Below are 18,682 nucleotides of genomic sequence, written 5' to 3' on the forward strand. Positions count from 1 at the left end.
TGGCAACAGAACTCTTGTACTCCGTGCCTCTGCCAGGGTTTAATAAGTGAGGTTATCTGTGGCTGTGCAGAGAAGGCTCAGAGTGGTCCCATTCAGGTGACATCAGTTTCTGGCTTCCCCATCACCTCTACCATGAGCAGGATAAAACAGTGCCAGGCAGGTATAGGGCAAAGCGTCTTGGGCCAGAGAATAGGACCCTTTCACCCTTGGTTTACTCCTACCTTCTGGGGAAATAACTAAGTGGTCTGGGCTTTCCTTTCTTGAATTTGACAATGATAGCTCCTTTTGAAGGTCAGTTTTGAAGGGAGACAAGTTTGTTGTTTGTTTTTTTTTTTAATCTTGGAATTGTCTATCCCATTTCAAAACGATCCCTGCTCAAGCCTCAGGAAGACCGCTATCTGAAGAATGAGGAATCAAGATCGGCTGAATAGAGGTTATCAGTCAAGGTCATGGATAGTGTGAAATGTCAGATTAGCCTGATTTCACTCTGTGTTCTCACAGGCACACTTCCTGTCCCGGGAGTTTAATTAGTTTCTCCCGGCACAGGAAATGTGGCACATCTGGAAATACCTCATACTTAGTGTATTATTAACCTACTGTGAAACTCCTCTTGTTGTGATGATCACCTTAAGCAACGTCTCATGGGAAAAATCTCTGGAAGGCAGTCTTGGGAGCAGTGTTTTAGCCATAGCCATATTTCCTCAACATCCCAGCTCACTTTGGGGTCATTTTTTTCCCCAGTACATTCTTGGGTAAATCACTTACCCTCTCTGGTTGTCATGATGGTTGCAGCATTTTTAAACTGAAAGTCAGAAGAAAATGGTCTTCTGCTCCCTTGCTTCTTCTCGGTACTACCTTCTTGCTTCCTCTCACTCTCCATCCCCCACAGCAGATTCTACATTCCAGCCACTTCCTGCCCTAGATACATGCAATGCTCTCTGCTTTGAATTCTTTCTTAAAATGTGTGCTTTCCTGCTAACTCCCACCAATCCTTTGGGACCCAGCTTTGACGTCATCTTCTCCAGGAAGGCACCCCTGCCATCTCCCTGCCACCACTTCCCCTGAGTTTGACGTCCCTGTTCTGTGTGCCCACAGCACCTACACACCCACCGCCATGGACTGCCCTTGTCTTATTAATTTGCCTTCCCTTCTGGACTGTCAGCTTACTTTGCACATCCAAACTCAAGCTCTGGTCCTCATACTGTCTTTGCTGCTAGGTTGGGTTTTTAGTAGAGATTTACATGCTCCTCACCCAGACCCTGCTTTGGATGCCAAGTAGAGAGCCCTGGCTATGCTCTTAGATACTCCTGCCATTGCAGCAGAACTATAATTCCGAGAAACCAAAGTTTTTAGTTTCCATCCCAAAGGTTGGGCTTCCCTCATAGCTCAGTTGGTAAAGAGTCTGACTGCAATGCAGGAGACCTGGGTTCGATTCCTGGGTCAGTAAGATCCCTTGGAGAGGGAAATGGCAACCTACTCCAGTATTCTTGCCTGGAGAATCCCATGGACAGTGGAGCCTGGCAGGCTACAGTCTATGAGTCGCAAGAGTCGGACGTGACTGAGAGACTAAGCACACCAGAGGTTGAGGGGATATTTTTGAATAGTTTCTGTTAAGAACTGGAAACTTTCCAAGAAGAGGAAAAACCACATTCATCTCACGAAGTTGACAATGGACAGGGAGTTTTCATGTGCACTTTAATATTCCCAAGAAGCCTCAGATACAATGATCGTCTTTGAGAGATTAGGAGACTAAGGCCCCAAGGACTGACTCAAGGTTCCAGAGACAGGAAGTCGTAAAGTTGTGACTAGAAGTCAGATGGCATCCCACCCCCGGTCTCCAAGTCAGGGAGCATACACTTCCTCACACTTCCTCCCATCTACCACGCTTCTCAGACACTGCTGTCAGTGTTATGCCTGCGAGAGCCCCAGAAAGAGTCACAGAGGCAGGTGATGGGAGCAGACGGCTTCCCGCGGTCTCAGAGAACACCGTGTACTCTGTCCCTCCTTATCTCAGCAGTGCATCGATCCCACGCTTGGAAAAATCAATATCAGCAAGGACAGGAGAAAGATTTGCTCTAACACTTTTGTCACTTGAGGTGCCTTCAAACACATTCACACAGCAGTAGCCCTCAGACCCTGTTCCCCCGTCACAGCTGCTTACTCAGACCAGACTTCCTGCTATGGGCAGAGCCGTGTGTGGGGAATCAGGGTCATGGAAGTTCAGGGTCAGAGGCATCTCAGAGGCCCTTCAGCCCAACTCCCCCGGCACGGTTGAGGAATCTGAAGCCAAGAAGCAAATGACGCGCTCAGGGTTACTCAGCTGGGGGGCAAGAGGACCAGGATATGAATTCAAGTCCTGCACCCTCGCATCTGGATCACATTGTGCGTGTGTGAGGGGCCAGGAGGCCTCCTTTTCTTCCCTGCAGAAAAGTGTCAGACTGCCCAGGCCCCCGCGTCTGGCGCTCCTCTGTCAGAAGTCAGTGCCTGTGTGAAGGGAATGCAGAGCAGTGGTTAAGAACAGAGGCCTGGCACCAGATGGGCCTGAGATTATAACCTGTTTCTACCAGAAAACTATTTAACTCACCTGTCTCCTAGTTTCCATATCTGAAAATCAAGTTATGTGCCAAGGATTGATTTAATGACATATTTGTGTGTGTGTGTGAGTATGTATGTAAGTCACTCAGTCATGTCTGACACTTTGTGACCCTATGGACCGTAGTCCGCCAGGCTCCTCTATCCATGGGATTTTCTAGGCAAGAATACTGGATGGGTTGCCATTCCTTCTCCATTTAATGACATGTATTAACTTCTTAAAATCATTAAAACAGTCCCATGAGATTGATTCTGTTGCCTCTGCCTATGGTCGCTTCAGGCCCGGAGATTCTGCTTACCCAGAGTTACACACCTAGGAAGCTGCAGCTGTGGACCTTGAACTTTGATTACTGTGCTGTCATCCTACACGCTGAACGGCGCGTCTCCTACACACCCATCCCACCCAGTCTGGCAGGCACCGCACCCGTCTGCAGACAGTAACACACCCAGGCCAGGGATACCAGCTCCATGCTAGTCTCTTGGTCAGCTTGTCCCATAGTTGACCCAGAGAAACAGAAAGGGAAAACCATTTGTCAGTGTGGCTTCTTTGGGGTTCCCCAGACTGTGTTGCTGTGCTCCTCCATAAATGTACACTTCCAAGACATTCTTTTATCACCAGAGTCTAGTTTTGCTTTGCGCAGGCTTATTTCTGAAGCTGAAAGCTACAGTGGCATTTGGGCATATCCAGGAAAGATCTGACAAACAGATAAATGTTTTTGACCCCACAGAGTCCCACAGAAACTTGCTGCCACAGTGACGATGGCCCCGGCTGGATATTCTCAAAGTTCTCTCCACTCAGCATATTAACTATTCATCCTGTCCTTAAATACTCCCCTTTGATGAAATGCTAAGTGACACATTGAATATTCATCACAATGCACCTAGCACGGGGCCAAGGGTAGAATTAAGCAGAACAAATGTGATTTCTGATTATATCTGTTTAATTCTAGGCACTGAACACCCTCAGGCAGCTAGGACTCCATCCCATCCTGAAAGGAAGCCAGGAAACTAGGTTCCACAACATTCCTTTATGTGCTGCCAAACTGTCATGAGAATCCTGGCAAGAAATTCTTTCCCTTTTTGCTTTCTTTTTTAACTTTTAAAGACTGAAGTATTATTTACATGCATATTTGTATGCACCCAAGTAACCACCACTTGACTCAAGATATAGAACATTCTAGCCAGCCCAGAAGATTTCTTCATGCTTCTTTCCAGTCAATACTACCACTCTCCGACACACGCGCGACACCATTATTTTGACAAGTAACCATTTTTTCGTAACACTAACTTAGAGTCTTCCTTCTGACATTTCTGTTCACTTCCTCTCATTTTTAATTTGAAGGTGAAGGCCAAGGAGTTATCTACTGTTCATTGACCTGAAGTTCACCAGATTGGAAGCAGAGGAAACAAAAAGCTCTTGGACAGTTGGAAGAGAGATGGTGCTGGCTTGGATGGAAAGTAGAAAAGGAGGAGCGAGACTTGTGGAATGTATTTTGGAGGTAGCGGTGACAGGATTGGATGTGACAGCAAGGGAAAGGGTGGAATCAGGCATAATCTATGGGTTTTGACATGACTTTCCTGTTGGAGGGTGATTCCATTTGTTGAAGCAAAGAAGATGGCAAAGGAGCAGAGTGATATCAAGAGCTCTGTTTGGACTTGATATCTTGAGACAGATGCTAGGTATCTAAGTGTAAAGACAAAGTATCTAGCATTCAGGGGAGAGATCAGGCCTGGAGAGAGAGATGTATCTGAGAATCATCAGCCTGTTGATGGATTTCAAAGCCTGGGATAGCATAGAATTACCCAGGTGAACAGAGCAAGGATAGGACCCATGACAGACCCCTGTAATTGTTCTTGGTGATGCAAATACTTGCCTTCAATAAGCTAATACATAATTTGGGCTTCTCAGGTGGCTCAGTGGTAAAGTATCTGCTTGCCAAGCAGCAGATGCAGGTTTGAACCCTGGGTCAAGAAGATCCCCTGGAGAAGGAAATGGCAACCCACTCTGGCATGCTTGCCTGGGAAATCACATGGACAGAGGAGCCTGGCAGGCTACAGTCCATGGGGTCGCAAAAGAGTTGGACATGACTTAGTGACTAAACAACAACAACAACAGCAATATATAATTCAGCCTCAAAATATAGTGAATTTATTTTCAGCTTGGAAAAAATATTTCTAAATGTCCTGCAGCCTCTTGCAGTGATACAGAGAGTTCTGATGATAAATTTTGGTCAGATGAGCCAACCCTGTAGTGTCCCAGGAGTCTCTGACCCAGTGAACCCAGACCTTTAGATGATTTTACTAGGGATTTCTGTGATTTCAAAACATTTGATTCAAATTGTATGTCTACTGCATAAAGACGTATGATGAAGAACCTACCATAAAGATGTAACAGAAAAACCTGAATGAATTTTTTTGGCCGACCCAGTATGAGCTAACCACAGCATCAGTTTTTTCTGCTCTGATTAGAAACATATCTATTGGCAACACTGAATGTCTTGTGATGATCAGCTTGATTTGACAGTGACATGTCTTCAGTTATCTGTTTGTATGAGCAAACGTATGAGTGACTAATTAATGCACTTTTCACAGAAGACAATTACTTCAAAGACTCAGTTTATCAATCTTTAAAAATGAGAAAAATAATCATTCCTACCTCTTTGGGTTATTCTGCAAGATTAAAGGAGATAATGTATGTAAAGTATTCAAGATATGGTGGTGGTGACTGTCATTACTGTAAATATTCTTGCTACAACACAGACTCCAAGGGGAATAAATAAAACTGCCCTTTGTATGAAAGGTATGGACACCACACTAGCCTTCTGTTCTTTGAAATGTCCTCTGACACCAATCATAATAAGCCATTGCATGGAGTTGGGAATACTTGCTACCATTTCAAACGTTTCTGTTTATGTCAAATGGTATGATCTCATTCCTATTCAAACATCAAGAAAACTGGAAAAGTGGCCTTACTCCCTCTCAGTTGGGCCTCAAACTATAGGAACAAGCTGTATATGTGCTTAGACATTCAGTCATGTCTGACTCTTTGCGACCCCATGGACCACAGCCCGCTAGGCTCCTCTGTCCATGGAATTCTCCAGGAAAGAATACTGGAGTGGGTAGCCATTCCTTTCTCCAAGAGATCTTCCCAGCCCAGGGATCGAAGCTGGGTCTCCTGCATTTCAGGCAGATTCCTTACCATCTGAGACACCGGGGACCCAGCAACAAGCTAGCATCTGTAATAAAGAAAAAAAAAAAATTCAGTCTTTCCTGAGCTGGCTCAGATGATCAGTCAGAGATAGACAGGCTGAAGTAATCTGGCCCTTGGAAGTAATTTCAGCTGATTTGTTATTTTGTTTGCCAACAATGGTGCTTTTGAAACTCAAAAATAACAACAATAACAATACAAAACAGGGCAATTTGTACTTCTACTGTCAAAAGCCAGGCCTCCAGCTCCCGGCACAGATGGAAACAGCACACACAAAGTCTAAGGAATGGTGTGGGAGGGTTTAATTATGAAGCAGCCAGAAGGGAGGCAGGTGTGTCCAGCCCCAAGGTGACAGGAATGGCATTTTAATAAGAATATCTGATTAATGTTTTCAAGTTTTCAAAGCACTCCCACATAAATCACCCCATGTGACCTTCAAAATGGCCTTTCCAGATCAGTAGTACTATACTCTTCAGAGATGAGGATTCTGATGCTCAGAGAAATTAGGAATATATTCTCATGATGGATACAGAACTCATACCCTGGCTTCCCATCCTCTGTCCTCCATGGGAAACCTCAATCACCCTGCAGCCTACATATCTGCCTGGCTCCATCAGGGATACGTCTGCATGGTCTATATCTGTCTTAGCCAAAGGGATGATTCTTATACTTAAGGGCACAGACTTCAGGGGCACAAAATAATCATTTAGCCATGTTGTCAAGGTTTTTAATAACTTGTTTGGGGACTAGAAACATTCAGTCTGGGTATCTGGATATTTCACTCTAGCTAGAGTCAACTAACTGGATGTGTGTGTTGTATGTGTGTGTGCTCAGCCAACCCCATGGACTCTCCCCCACCAGGCTCCTCTGTTCATGGGAGTTTTCCGCAAGAATACTGGAGAGGGTTGCCATTTCCTCCTGCAGGGGATCTTCCCAGCCCAGGGATGGAACTCATGTCTCCTACGTTCGTGGCATTGGCAGACAGATTCTTTACCACAGGAAGCCCCCAACTAACTGGATATTTTCATATATATACATCTCTGTATTTGTTCTGTTTTCTCCCAAATATTTTGGCCTTTACAGCTAGAATGATTCTCATTCTCAGTTTTATTTTGGCAGAAACCTAGGACACTGGAAAATTACAGCTGTTCACAGTTTTTCATTTGAACTATTAAATAGCTAAGTGATCCAGCGCAATTCGCTTAACTCTCTAGACACTTACAATTCAATAGAACCTTTGGAAATGTTCTAGTCTGAGTGTCCGACATGGTAGCCATTAGTCATCAGGTTATTGATAAACTGAAATGTGACTAATGCGACTCAGAAACTGAGTTAGTAATCTTAATTAGTTTAAATTTAAATAGCTGTGTATGGCTAGTGGCTGTCGTATTAGCAATTCTGAGCCTGTATCCTCCCCTATAAAATGAAGTGTTTATGTTAGAATCAGCCTCTCTAAGATTTCAGCCACAATTTCTAGCATAATGGCATATGGGGCACTTGGTAAATACTTGTTGAATAGATATTTGCAGAATAAAAGAATAGTCAAATGAATAAAGAAATGAACAAATAAATTACTGAATATTTAGAGAGTATCACAAGTTGAATTAATTTAGGACGTCTTCCTGGAAAACCTAGAGTTTTGAGGAATGAAGAGAAACACTGGCGTCGGCTGCAGCTGGGTGGGAACGCTTGGCAGCCGTTCACGTGGGAACAGAACCAGGTACAATCCAGGTCGCATCTGTCTTTCCACTTCCTTCAGACCCGGAAAAGCAGCTTCCTCCTCAGAGGTATTTTCATCACCCGAGTCTCCCAGTGAGAAGGAGTCTCAGTGCTAGAACTATAAGCTGGGATGAATGTCAGGAAAGAGGGGACAATTGTTAGGAAGCCACAGGGATAGCTGCCAAGGCTTCCATTTCTCCCCCTAGAAAAGAGTTCCTTCAGACACAGCTTAAAATAGACTAGACCCAAAAGTGGTGGTTAAAATAAGCGGGCGAGTCAGGAGCTCCCATCTTGGCATTGAGGCTCTTCTCTCCATTTCTGTGCTGAGCAGTCTCTCCTTCCAGGTGAGACCTGATCAAGCACACTTCCTCCTCTCAACATTATTATAGAGGGTGCCTGGGAGGTTTCAGGGGGAGTGTCTGACCCAGCCCCGCCCCCCACCCCACTTCACAGAGCTCCCACTCAGAGCCAAAACTTGACAGCTTGACCAGGTTTATCCTTTCTCTCTCTCTCTTCTTTTTAGTTAACTATATGTTATTTTCTAATCTGTGAACTTTTTGCTTTCATTTTTTAACTTTCGAGGGGAGACTTTTTAATTACGGTAAAATAATCATAAGCTTTACTACTTTAATAATTTTAAATCGTATAATTCAGTGGTATTAAGTACAACATTCATATTTTGCAGTGATCACCATTACCCATCTTCAAAACTTTTCATCATTGCTAACTGAAACTGTAGAGCTTTCAGTAACAACTTTCTATTCCCCTCTCCCCTCAACTCCGGTAACAATTATTCTGTTTTCCATCTCTGTGAATTTAACAACTCTAGGCACCTCATGTAAGTGGAATCATACATTCTTTGTCTTTTTGTGACTGGCTTATTTCACTTAGCAGAATGTCTTCAAAATTCATCTATGTAGTAACATGTATCAGAACTTTCTTCCTTTTTATGGCTGAATAATATTCCATTATGGGCTTCCAAAGTGGTGCTAATGGTAGGAACCCACCTGCCAATGCAGGACACTTAAGAGATGTGGGTTCGATCCCTGGGTAAGGAAGATCTCCTGGAGGAGGGTATGGCAACCCATTCCAGTATTCTTGCCTGGAGAATCCCATGGACAGAGGAGCCTGGCAGGCTTCAGTCCATAGGGCAGCAAACAGTCAGATACAACTGAAGCAACTTGGCACAGCACAATACATGATATTCCATTGTATGTATATATCACCTTTTGTTTATCCACAGTTGGATTGCTTCTACTTTGAGTTATCGGGAATAAGGCTGCTATGAACGTGGTTGAAAGGTATCTGCTTGAGACCCAACTCTCAATTCTTTGGAGTATATGCCTAGAAGTGATTGCTTGATCACATGGTAATTCTATGTTTAACCTTTTGAGCAAGTGTTTTTTATTTTTTAAGCCATTACTAAATTCTTTTTCTTTTACCTATTAGTTCTTGAATTTTATTCCTCATCCCCAAATATTTTCAAATTGTCATATCCTCTGTTTTAGCTTTTCATTTGAAATCTTAATCTTATTTCTTTTTTCTTTCTGAAAATCGTGGCTTTTAGTATTTTATCTTTTTAATTTTGGACTTTTTAAAATCTAGTTTAATGTGTTTCTTTCATCTGTAGGCTTTTGCCTTGGTTTATTTTTAAACCATCTTCAAATAATCCTTTTTATTTCTATAGTTTAATTTGTTTTACCTAGATATTTATATAGTTGACTTCATATATCTATAATGTACATCCCACAAATTTATCATGTTTCTGATAATTTTAAATGTCTCTCTTATAGGATGCTATAAAGTGGCAGGGGTGGGGATGGGATAAAGGCAATTGAAGTCTGTCCTGGATCAGGTTCCCTGGGAAATAGACTGAGGCAGAAATTTGCATTCAGGAGGCTTGTGGGGTAGGGAATGTGGAAACAATGCTTGTAAGGAAGTGAGGGAAGCAGGACAGGGTAAAGGGAGAAGGTGAACTGGGATGCAGTTGTAACTGGAGATCTCAGTCCCATGGGGAGCTGTGAAACTGAGATATATCCTCAGAGATACCACAATTTAAGGCTGAGAATTGAGCCCTTTATTCTCTAGAACCCTGAATGTACCAGCAAGTGTAACCTTGGGTGTGAAGTTCCTTCCCTTGAGGGCAATGCTGGGGGCAGGGGTCGGGCACCATCGGGAGGTGATACTCCTGAGGGAGCAGTGGGGATCGGAGCGGGGCACCACAGCTTCCACTGCAGGAGGAAGAGCAATCGTACTGCATTCGAGGGAGGTGAAACCCCATAATCCAGCCCAACAGTGGTCAAGTGATTTGGAGGAGTACATTAAAATTACCTGGAGAAAAACTTGATAAGACTCTTCCCTACCAAGTGTGTGTAGCTTGAGAAAGAGAATCTGATTATTTTCACACATCTCTATCTCACCTTGAAGTGGAGAACTGCTGGCCAAGGCCAAAATGAAAATACCTCACTTTTATCAATGGCTTCTGTAAAAGTTATCTTCAGTTCATTTATAAGACTCCACAAAATATGTGCTTTCTCTCCATGGCAAGTACTAGATAGGGGTGGATTCAGATTTTGTGGGGTCCAAAGATTATATTCCCAGGTGGAGCAGTGGTAAATAATCCACCTTCCAGTGCAGAGATGCAAGAGACATGGGTTTAATCCCTAGGTCTGGAAGATCCTCTGGGGTAGGAAATGGCCACCCACTTCAGTATTCTTGCCTGGAAAATTCCATGGACAGAGGAGTCTGGCAGACTACAGTCCCTGGGGTCACAAAGATTCGGATAGGACTGAGTGCATGAGCGTGCACGCACACACACACACACACACACACACACACACACACACAGATTATTTAATTTGGGAGCCCTCTTTAACAAAAATAATACAAAATTATGAATATTAAATTGGCAGGCATTACCCAGGGCCTTGGAGTGAGCCCTTGAAGGGTGCAATTGAAGCGTCCAGAGCTGACCTTTGCTAGCTTTGCTGTAAATCCTCCTCTGGTCCAAGTCCATTACCATACAGCCTGACTGAGGGGCCTCCTTCACTGTCTCAGGGAGGGTCACTTCCCCTGGAGGGCTACATTCGCTAGCTCTTGAGCTCCTTCTCACTTTAGAGAGCCCTGAGGAATTCTTCACTGGATGAGACCCAACTAAGTCTCCCCTCAAAGCAAGTGATCTCATCTGGACACCCTGAAAACACTGCATTTCCAGGAACTGGATGGACTACTCTAGACCTGAGGGATGAGTCCAGGGAGATGTGGGCCATCTACTGGGAGCAAGCATACACCAGCCTTAGTTCTAAGCACTTTGTATGAATGATCCATTCAATCTCCACAGGCACACTGTTGTTGTTCAGTTGCTCGGTCATATCCAACTCTTTGTGACCCCATGGACTGCCGCACCCCAGGCTTCCCTGTCCTTTACCATCTCCCAGAGTTTGCTCAAACTCATGTCCATTGAGTTGTTGATGCCATCCAACCATCTCATTCTCCACTGTCCCCTTCTCCTCTGTCTTCAATCTTTCCCAGCATCAGGGTCTTTTCAAATGAGTCAGCTCTTTGCATCAGGTGGTCAAAGTATTTGAGTTTCAGCTTCAACATCAATCCTTCCAATGAACACCCAGGACTGATTTCCTTTAGGATGGACTGGCTGGATCTCCTTGCAGCCCAAGGGACTCTCAAGAGTCTTCTCCAACACCACAGTTCAAAAGCATCAATGCTTCAGTGCTCAGCTTTCAGTTATACTCCAAGTCTCACATCCATACATGACTACTGGAAAAACCATAGCCTTGACTAGATGGACCTTTGTTGGCAAAGTAAAGTCTCTGCTTTTTAATATGCTGTCTAGGTTGGTCATAACTTTCCTTCCAAGGAGTAAGCATCTTTTAATTTCATTGCTGCAATCACCATCTGATTTTGGAGCCCAAATAAATAAAGTCTGACACTGTTTCCCCATCTATTTGCCATGAAGTGATGGGACCAGATGCCATGATCTTCGTTTTCTGAATGTTGAGCTTTAAGCCAGCTTTTTCACTCTCCACTTTTACTTTCATCAACAGGCTCTTTAGTTCTTCCTCACTTTCTGCCATCAGGGTGGTGTCATCTGCATATCCGAGGTTATTGATATTTCTCCTGGCAATCTTGATTCCAGCTTGTCCTTCCTCCAGCCCAGCGTTTCTCATGATGTATTCTGCATAGAAGTTAAATAAGCAGGGTGACAGTATACAGCCTTGATGTACTCCTTTCCCTGTTTGGAACCAGTCTGCTGTTTCATGTCCAGTTCTAACTGTTGCTTCCTGACCTGCATACAGGTTTCTCAAGAGGCAGGTCAGGTGGTCTGGTATTTCCATCTCTTTCAGAATTTTCCTCAGTTTATTGTGATCCACACAGTCAAAGGCTTTGGCATAGTCAGTAAAGCAGACATTCTTTTTCCAAGTTGGGGGACGGGCATTTATTTCTGTGACTGTCACATACATTAAAAAAAAAAAAAAACAGAATTTTGATAGCAGTTGTGGTGAATGGGCCACCCTTATCTCATTCAACCTTTGCTCTACAGCATGGGTGAACAGAATTCCTTTCTTCTGGCTTCGATTCATTTCCCTGAAAAGATGAAGATTCTCCACCTTAACACACATGACCCTGTCTTCTCAGACAAACAGCTTCCTTTTGAGGATAATCTATATTTATTCTGTAGGCTCAAATAATATTTCTGGAGATCAGGATTGGCAGTGATGCCAATGAGCCCTTGTTTCACATGATTATGGCATGAGTGGATTCCCGTGGATGATTCTTTCACGGATAGATTAAATGTTTTAAAAATCCTTGACAAACTTACTTTTTTCAAAAAACAGTAGTCCTGAATGGTAGTACGTGGACTGGATCTCAGGGAACTTACATTTCTATATATTGTATATTGTGACTTGTCCTTTTTTTTGGCTGTTGTCGCTCAGTTGTGTTGAACTCTTTGGGACCCCAAGAACTGTAGCCCACCAGGCTCCTCTGTCCATGGGATTCTCCAAGAAAAAATACTAGAAAGGGTAGCCATTTCCTTCTCCAGGGAATCTTCCCAACGAGGGCTGGAATCCAGGTCTTCCGCATTGCAGGCAGATTCTTTACCGTTTGAGCCACCAGGGAAGCTCGAATAAAAAGTGTATATTTTCTCCTCACTTATCTTTGAATAGCTTCCCTGGAGCCTATCTGTAATTACCATTGTGCTGGGGTGGTCAGGGGACAGGCAGTAAATGCACTAGGTTTTTCTTGCTCTGTTTGAGCTGTTACTATCAAAGAATCTTTTAAACCTTGTGGGCCTCAAAGGAGAGGTTTCTCCTCTCATCGCCTCTGAATGGATTGCCATTACCTTAAAATAATTCTATTCTCACTCTGTTCCAGCAAATGTAACACTTAACCCTCCTGGTGCCTTTCTTGACTGGGAAGAAACATGTAAAGCAGAAATCAGAAGAGATTGTCCAGGAATTTTCCAAATGAATTTTTCATAGACTTCTCATTGCATAAAAAAACCGTAAGCAATAGGAAAGCAGCTAAGAGTGTCTGTTACAGTCTCTATGGAAAGAAATTGCTTATTAGAAAAGCTACATGACCTTGATATTGATTTCAAATATTGATGCTTGTGAAAAACATGCAGAACACACCTTTCACTGCTCTAAGAGTCGGAAGAATTGGAATGTGATTCTGGTGTCTAGATGGTAAAGCATCTGTCTACAATGAGGGAGACCTGGGTTCGATCCCTAGGTCAGGAAGATCCCCTGGAGAAGGAAATGGCAATCCACTCCAGTACTATTGCTTGGAAAATCCCGTGGACAAAGGAGGCTAGTAGGCTACAGTCCATGGGGTCGCAAAGAGTCAGACACCACTGAGCGACTTCTGGTGTCTAATGGCCACCATCCAAATAGAATGAGGTAAAGAGGGATGTGTCCTGGAATTTTTAAAAATTGTATGCAAATGACAATAACACTAGTGTGATATGCACACATTCCCATTACATTAAAAAGAATACAAAGATAACATTCTTTTGTATTAAAATGACAAAAAGATGTTCAATATCACTAATTATTAGGTAAATGCAAATCAAAACCACAGTGAGACACTACAGCACACTCATTATGAAAACTGCTATCAAAAGCCCCAGGAAATAACAAGTGTCGGTAAGAAAAGAAATTGTTAAAGAAATTGAAACCCTGGTGCTCTGTTTTTGCGAATGTAAAATGGTAGAGGTACCAATGACATAAGAAAGTAGTATGGTGGTTCCTCAGAAAAATAAAAATAGAATTACTTTATGATCTAGAAATTCCACTTCTGAGTAAATACTGAAAAGACGTAAAAGAAGATCTCAAAGAGATGCTTGTACAACCATATTCATAGCAGCATTATTCACAATAGCTAAATCATGAAGGTAAGCCAAGTGTCCATCAACAGATGATAGATAAAATGTGGTATATACATGCAATGGGATATTATTCAAGCTTAAAAGGAAAGCAAATTCTGACAAATGTTACGACATGGATGAATATTGAAGATACAATGCCAAGTGAAATAAACCAGTCACAAAAAGACAAATATTCTATGATTCCATTTATACGAGATCTAGAATGGTCAAAATCATAGAGACAAAAAGTAGAATGGTGGTTTCCAGGGTCTGAGAAGAGGGAAAGTGAAAAGTTATTGTTTATTGGGTACAGAGCTTTAGTTTTCCAAGATAAAAAGATCTCCAGAGAGATGGATGATGGTGATGTTTGCACAACAATGTGAATGTACTTAATACTACTAAACAGTACCCTTAAAAATGCTTACAGTAAAAAAAAAATGCTTACAGTATATCTTAAAAGGATACATCAAGAAGGGTTCACTGTTCAACATTAAATGTTCTATGATTGCCCTACAGAGAATTGTTGATGTTTCACTTGCTTTATTTTTTTTCTCTGCTAAATTTATTACAGCTATGTTCAATGGCATTGTGATCATCCAGTTAGTAGTTGAATCAGATCCCAAGTTTCTGTGAATAACAAAAACCTGGAAAACAAAGGTGTAAAATGAGAAGTCCAAAGGCAGATAATTCAGGGCTCACGTGGCCATTGCATGGTCAGTAGAGACCCAGGATTTTTCAGGATCTCTGCTCCATTGTCTCCCTGATGTGTGGTCCTCAACTTCATGGTGCAAGATGGATGCTGAAGCTCTAGCTATCACACCTATACTCCAAAGAGCACAATGGAAAAAGGAGGAAGAATAGCTAGCTACATTCAATATAAGAAAACTTCAGAAACCCCACATAACATTTTTACAATATATCATTTTTAAGTTTTAGTTGCATTATCAGTCTCTTAGATTGTCAGTTATGTGTCCATACAAAAGTCAGTGTTCTATTATTTCTAGATAGAGGGAACATGGATATTTAGGAGACAGCTAGCAATCTCTGTCACGCCTGGCAAGTGCCTAGACAGATAGAGAGGAATTTAATTTCAAATTCCATCTATTTTCTAGCACTCTACTGCTGTTCAGTTCAGGATAAAGAAATGACATTAGCCAAAGCACAGAGCTTTTCGAATTTGGCATGTCTCTAATATCAGGCAAGTTGTTTAATTTATTTGTGCCTTGGTTTCCTCACTTGCACAAAAGTAAAGTGCTGAAGACAGTGCCTGGCACAGAGTATGCTCTGTAAAACTGTTGTTATTCTTGTTATCATTGTTGTTATTAAATGCCATGCAGCCAAAAAGAAGTGAAGCAGGAGGCATTCTCTTGGTGCTGAGAGATAATAGAGGAGAGGCAACTAGGGGCTTCCTCCTTGTTATAGTCGCTGGTCAATGTAAGGAGGACTCCTTCCAGAAGCCAGAAGAGGAGATGGATTTTGGTGAATGTGAAACAGCACCCCACTCCAGATTTTTCTTCCTCCCAGAATATTCCTTGCTCTTTCCTCGGCTCAGGCTTTAGGCTAGATGCCTCAAGGCTCAAGATCCATTTTGTCTTTTCTGAAAGGCAGACCTGCACTCAGTTGAGAAAGCATCACTTTAATGGCCCTGTTCTGGGTCTTCTCCAAGAGGAAGGGAAACTCATCTTGCAGCTAAAATCCTGCAGAAGGAAGGAGCTTATTTTTCCTGTCCAGTAAAGGGCTGACAGTGCCTATGGCTACTCTTTCAGCTCAGTTCAGTTCAGTCACTTAGTCATATCTGACTCTTTGTGACCCCATGAACCGCAGCATGCCAGGCTTCTGTCCATCACCAACTCCTGGAATCCACCCACACCCATGTCCATTGACTCGGTGATGCCATCCAACTATCTCATGCTCTGTCGTCCCCTTCTCCTCCTGCCACCAATCTTTTCCAGCGTCAGGGTCTTTTCAAATGAGTCAACTCCTTGCATCAGGTGGCCAAATATTGGAGTTTCAGCCTCAGCATCAGTCCTTCCAATGAACACCCAGGGCTGTTCTCCTTCAGAATGGACTGGTAGGATCTCCTTGCCGTCCAAGGTACTCTCAAGAGTCTTCTCCAACACCACAGTTCAAAAGCATCAATTCTTCGGTGCTCAAATTTCTTTATAGTCCAACTCTCACATCCATAATGACCACTGGAAAAACCATAGCCTTGACTAGACAGACCTTTGTTGGCAAAGTAATGTCTCTGCTTTTTAATATGCTGTCTAGGTTGGTCATAACTTTCCTTCCAAGGAGTAAGCATCTTTTAATTTCATTGCTGCAATCACCATCTGCAGTGATTTGGGAGCGCAAATAAATAAAGTCAGTCATTGTTTTCATTGTTTGCCCATCTATTTGCCATGAAGTGATGGGACCGGATGCCATGATCTTTGTTTTCTGAATGTTGAGCTTTAAGCTAACTTTTTCATTCTCCTCTTTCACTTTCATCAACAGGCTCTTTAGTTCTTCTTCACTTTCTGCCATAAGGATGGTGTCATCTGCATATCTGAGGTTATTGATATTTCTCCTGGCAATCTTGATTCCAGCTTGTGCTTCCTCCAGCCCAGCGTTTCTCATGATGTATTCTGCATATAAGTTAAATAAGCAGGGTGACAATATACAGCCTTGATGTACTCCTTTTCCTATTTGGAACCAGTCTGTTGTTCAATGTCCAGTTCTAACTGTTGCTTCCTGACCTGCATATAGGTTTCTCAAGAGGCAGGTCAGGTGGTCTGGTATTTCCATCTCTTTCAGAATTTTACACAGTTTATTGTGATCCACACAGTCAAAGGCTTTGGCATAGTCAAGAAAGCAGAAATAGATGTTTTCCTGGAACTCACTTGCTTTTTGACGATCCAATGAATGTTGGCAATTTGATCTCTGGTTCCTCTGCCTTTTCTAAAACCAGCTTGAGCATCTGGAAATTCACGGTTCACATATTGCTGAAGCCTGGCTTGGAGAATGTTAAGCATTACTTTACTAGCGTGTGAGATGAGTACAATTGTGTGGTAGTTTGACCATTCTTTGGCATTGCCTTTCTTTGGGATTGGAATGAACACTGACCTTTTCCAGTCCTGTGGCCACTGCTAAGTTTTCAAATTTTGCTGACATATTGAGTGCAGCACTTTCACAGCATCCGCCTTTAGGATTTGAAATAGCTTAACTGGAATTCCATCACCTCCACTGGCTTTGTTCATAGTGATGCTTCCTAAGGCCCACTTGACTTCACATTCCTGGATGTCTGGCTCTAGGTGAGTGATCACACCATCATGACTATTTGGGTCATGAAGATCTTTTTTGTACAGTTCTTCTGTGTATTCTTGCAACCTCTTCTTAATATCTTCTGCTTCTGTTAGGTCCATACCAGTTCTGTCCATTATTGAGCCCATCTTTGCGTGAAATGTTCCCTTGGTATCTCTAATTTTCTTAAAGAGATCTCCAGTCTTTCCCATTTTATTGTTTTCCTCTGTTTCTTTGCATTGATCGCTGAGGAAGTCTTTCTTATCTCTCCTTGCTATTCTTTGGAACTCTGTATTCAAATGGATATATCTTTCCTTTTCTCCTTTGCCTTTCACTTCTCTTCTTTTCACAGCTATTTGTAAGGCCTCCTCAGACAGCTCTTTTGCTTTTTTGCATTTCTTTTTCTTGGGAATGGTCTTGATTCCTATCTCCTGTACAGTGTCACGAACCTCCATCCATAGTTCATCAGGCACCCTGTCTATCAGATCTAGCCCCTTAAATCCATTCTCACTTCCACTGTATAGTCATAAGGGATTTGATTTAGGTCATACCTGAATGATCTAATGGTTTTCTCCACTTTCTTCAATTTCAGTCTGAATTTGGCAGTAAGGAGTTCATGATCTGAGCCAGTCAGCTCCCTCTCTGTTTTTGCTGACTGTATAGAGCTTCTCCATCTTTGGCTGCAAAGAATATAATCAATATGATTTTGGTGTTGACCATCTGGTGATGTCCATGTGTAGAGTCTTTTCTTGTGTTGTTGGAAGAGGGTATTTGCTATGACCAGTGCATTCTCTTGGAAGAACTCTACTAGCTTTTGCCCTGCTTCATTCTGTACTCTAAAGCCAAATTTGCCTGTTACTCGGGGTGTTTCTCGACTTCCTACTTTTGCATTCCAGTCCCCTATAATAAAAAGGACATCTTTTTTGGTTGTTAGTTCTAGAAGGTCTTGTAAGTCTTCATAAAACTGTTCAACTTCAGCTTCTGCAGCATTACTGGTCAGGTCATAGACTTGGATTACCATAATATTGAATGGTTTGCCTTGGAAAGGAACAGAGATCATTCTGTCATTTTTGAGATTTCATCCAAGTACTGCATTTCAGACTCTTTTGTTGACCATGATGGCTACTCCATTTCTTCTAAGGGATTCCTGCCCACAGTAGTAGATACAATGGTCATGTGAGTTAAATTCACCCATTCCAATCCATCTTAGTTCGCTGATTCCTAGAATATCGATGTTCACTCTTGCAATCTCCTGTTTAACCACTTTCAATTTGCCTTGAATCATGGACCTAACATTCCAGGTTCCTATGCAATATTGCTCTTTGCAGCATTGAACCTTGCTTCTATCACCAGTCCCATCCATAACTGGGAGTTGTTTTTTCTTTGGCTTTACCTCACGTCCAAGATAAGAGAAACTCAAGTAAGACAGTAGGCACTGAGACAGGGCATTAGAGGGCAGACAGACTGAAACCACAATCCCAGACAAATAGCCAATCTGA

Source organism: Oryx dammah, unplaced genomic scaffold, assembly GCF_014754425.2.
Source record: "Oryx dammah isolate SB20612 unplaced genomic scaffold, SCBI_Odam_1.1 HiC_scaffold_28, whole genome shotgun sequence".
Lineage (NCBI taxonomy): Eukaryota > Metazoa > Chordata > Mammalia > Artiodactyla > Bovidae > Oryx > Oryx dammah.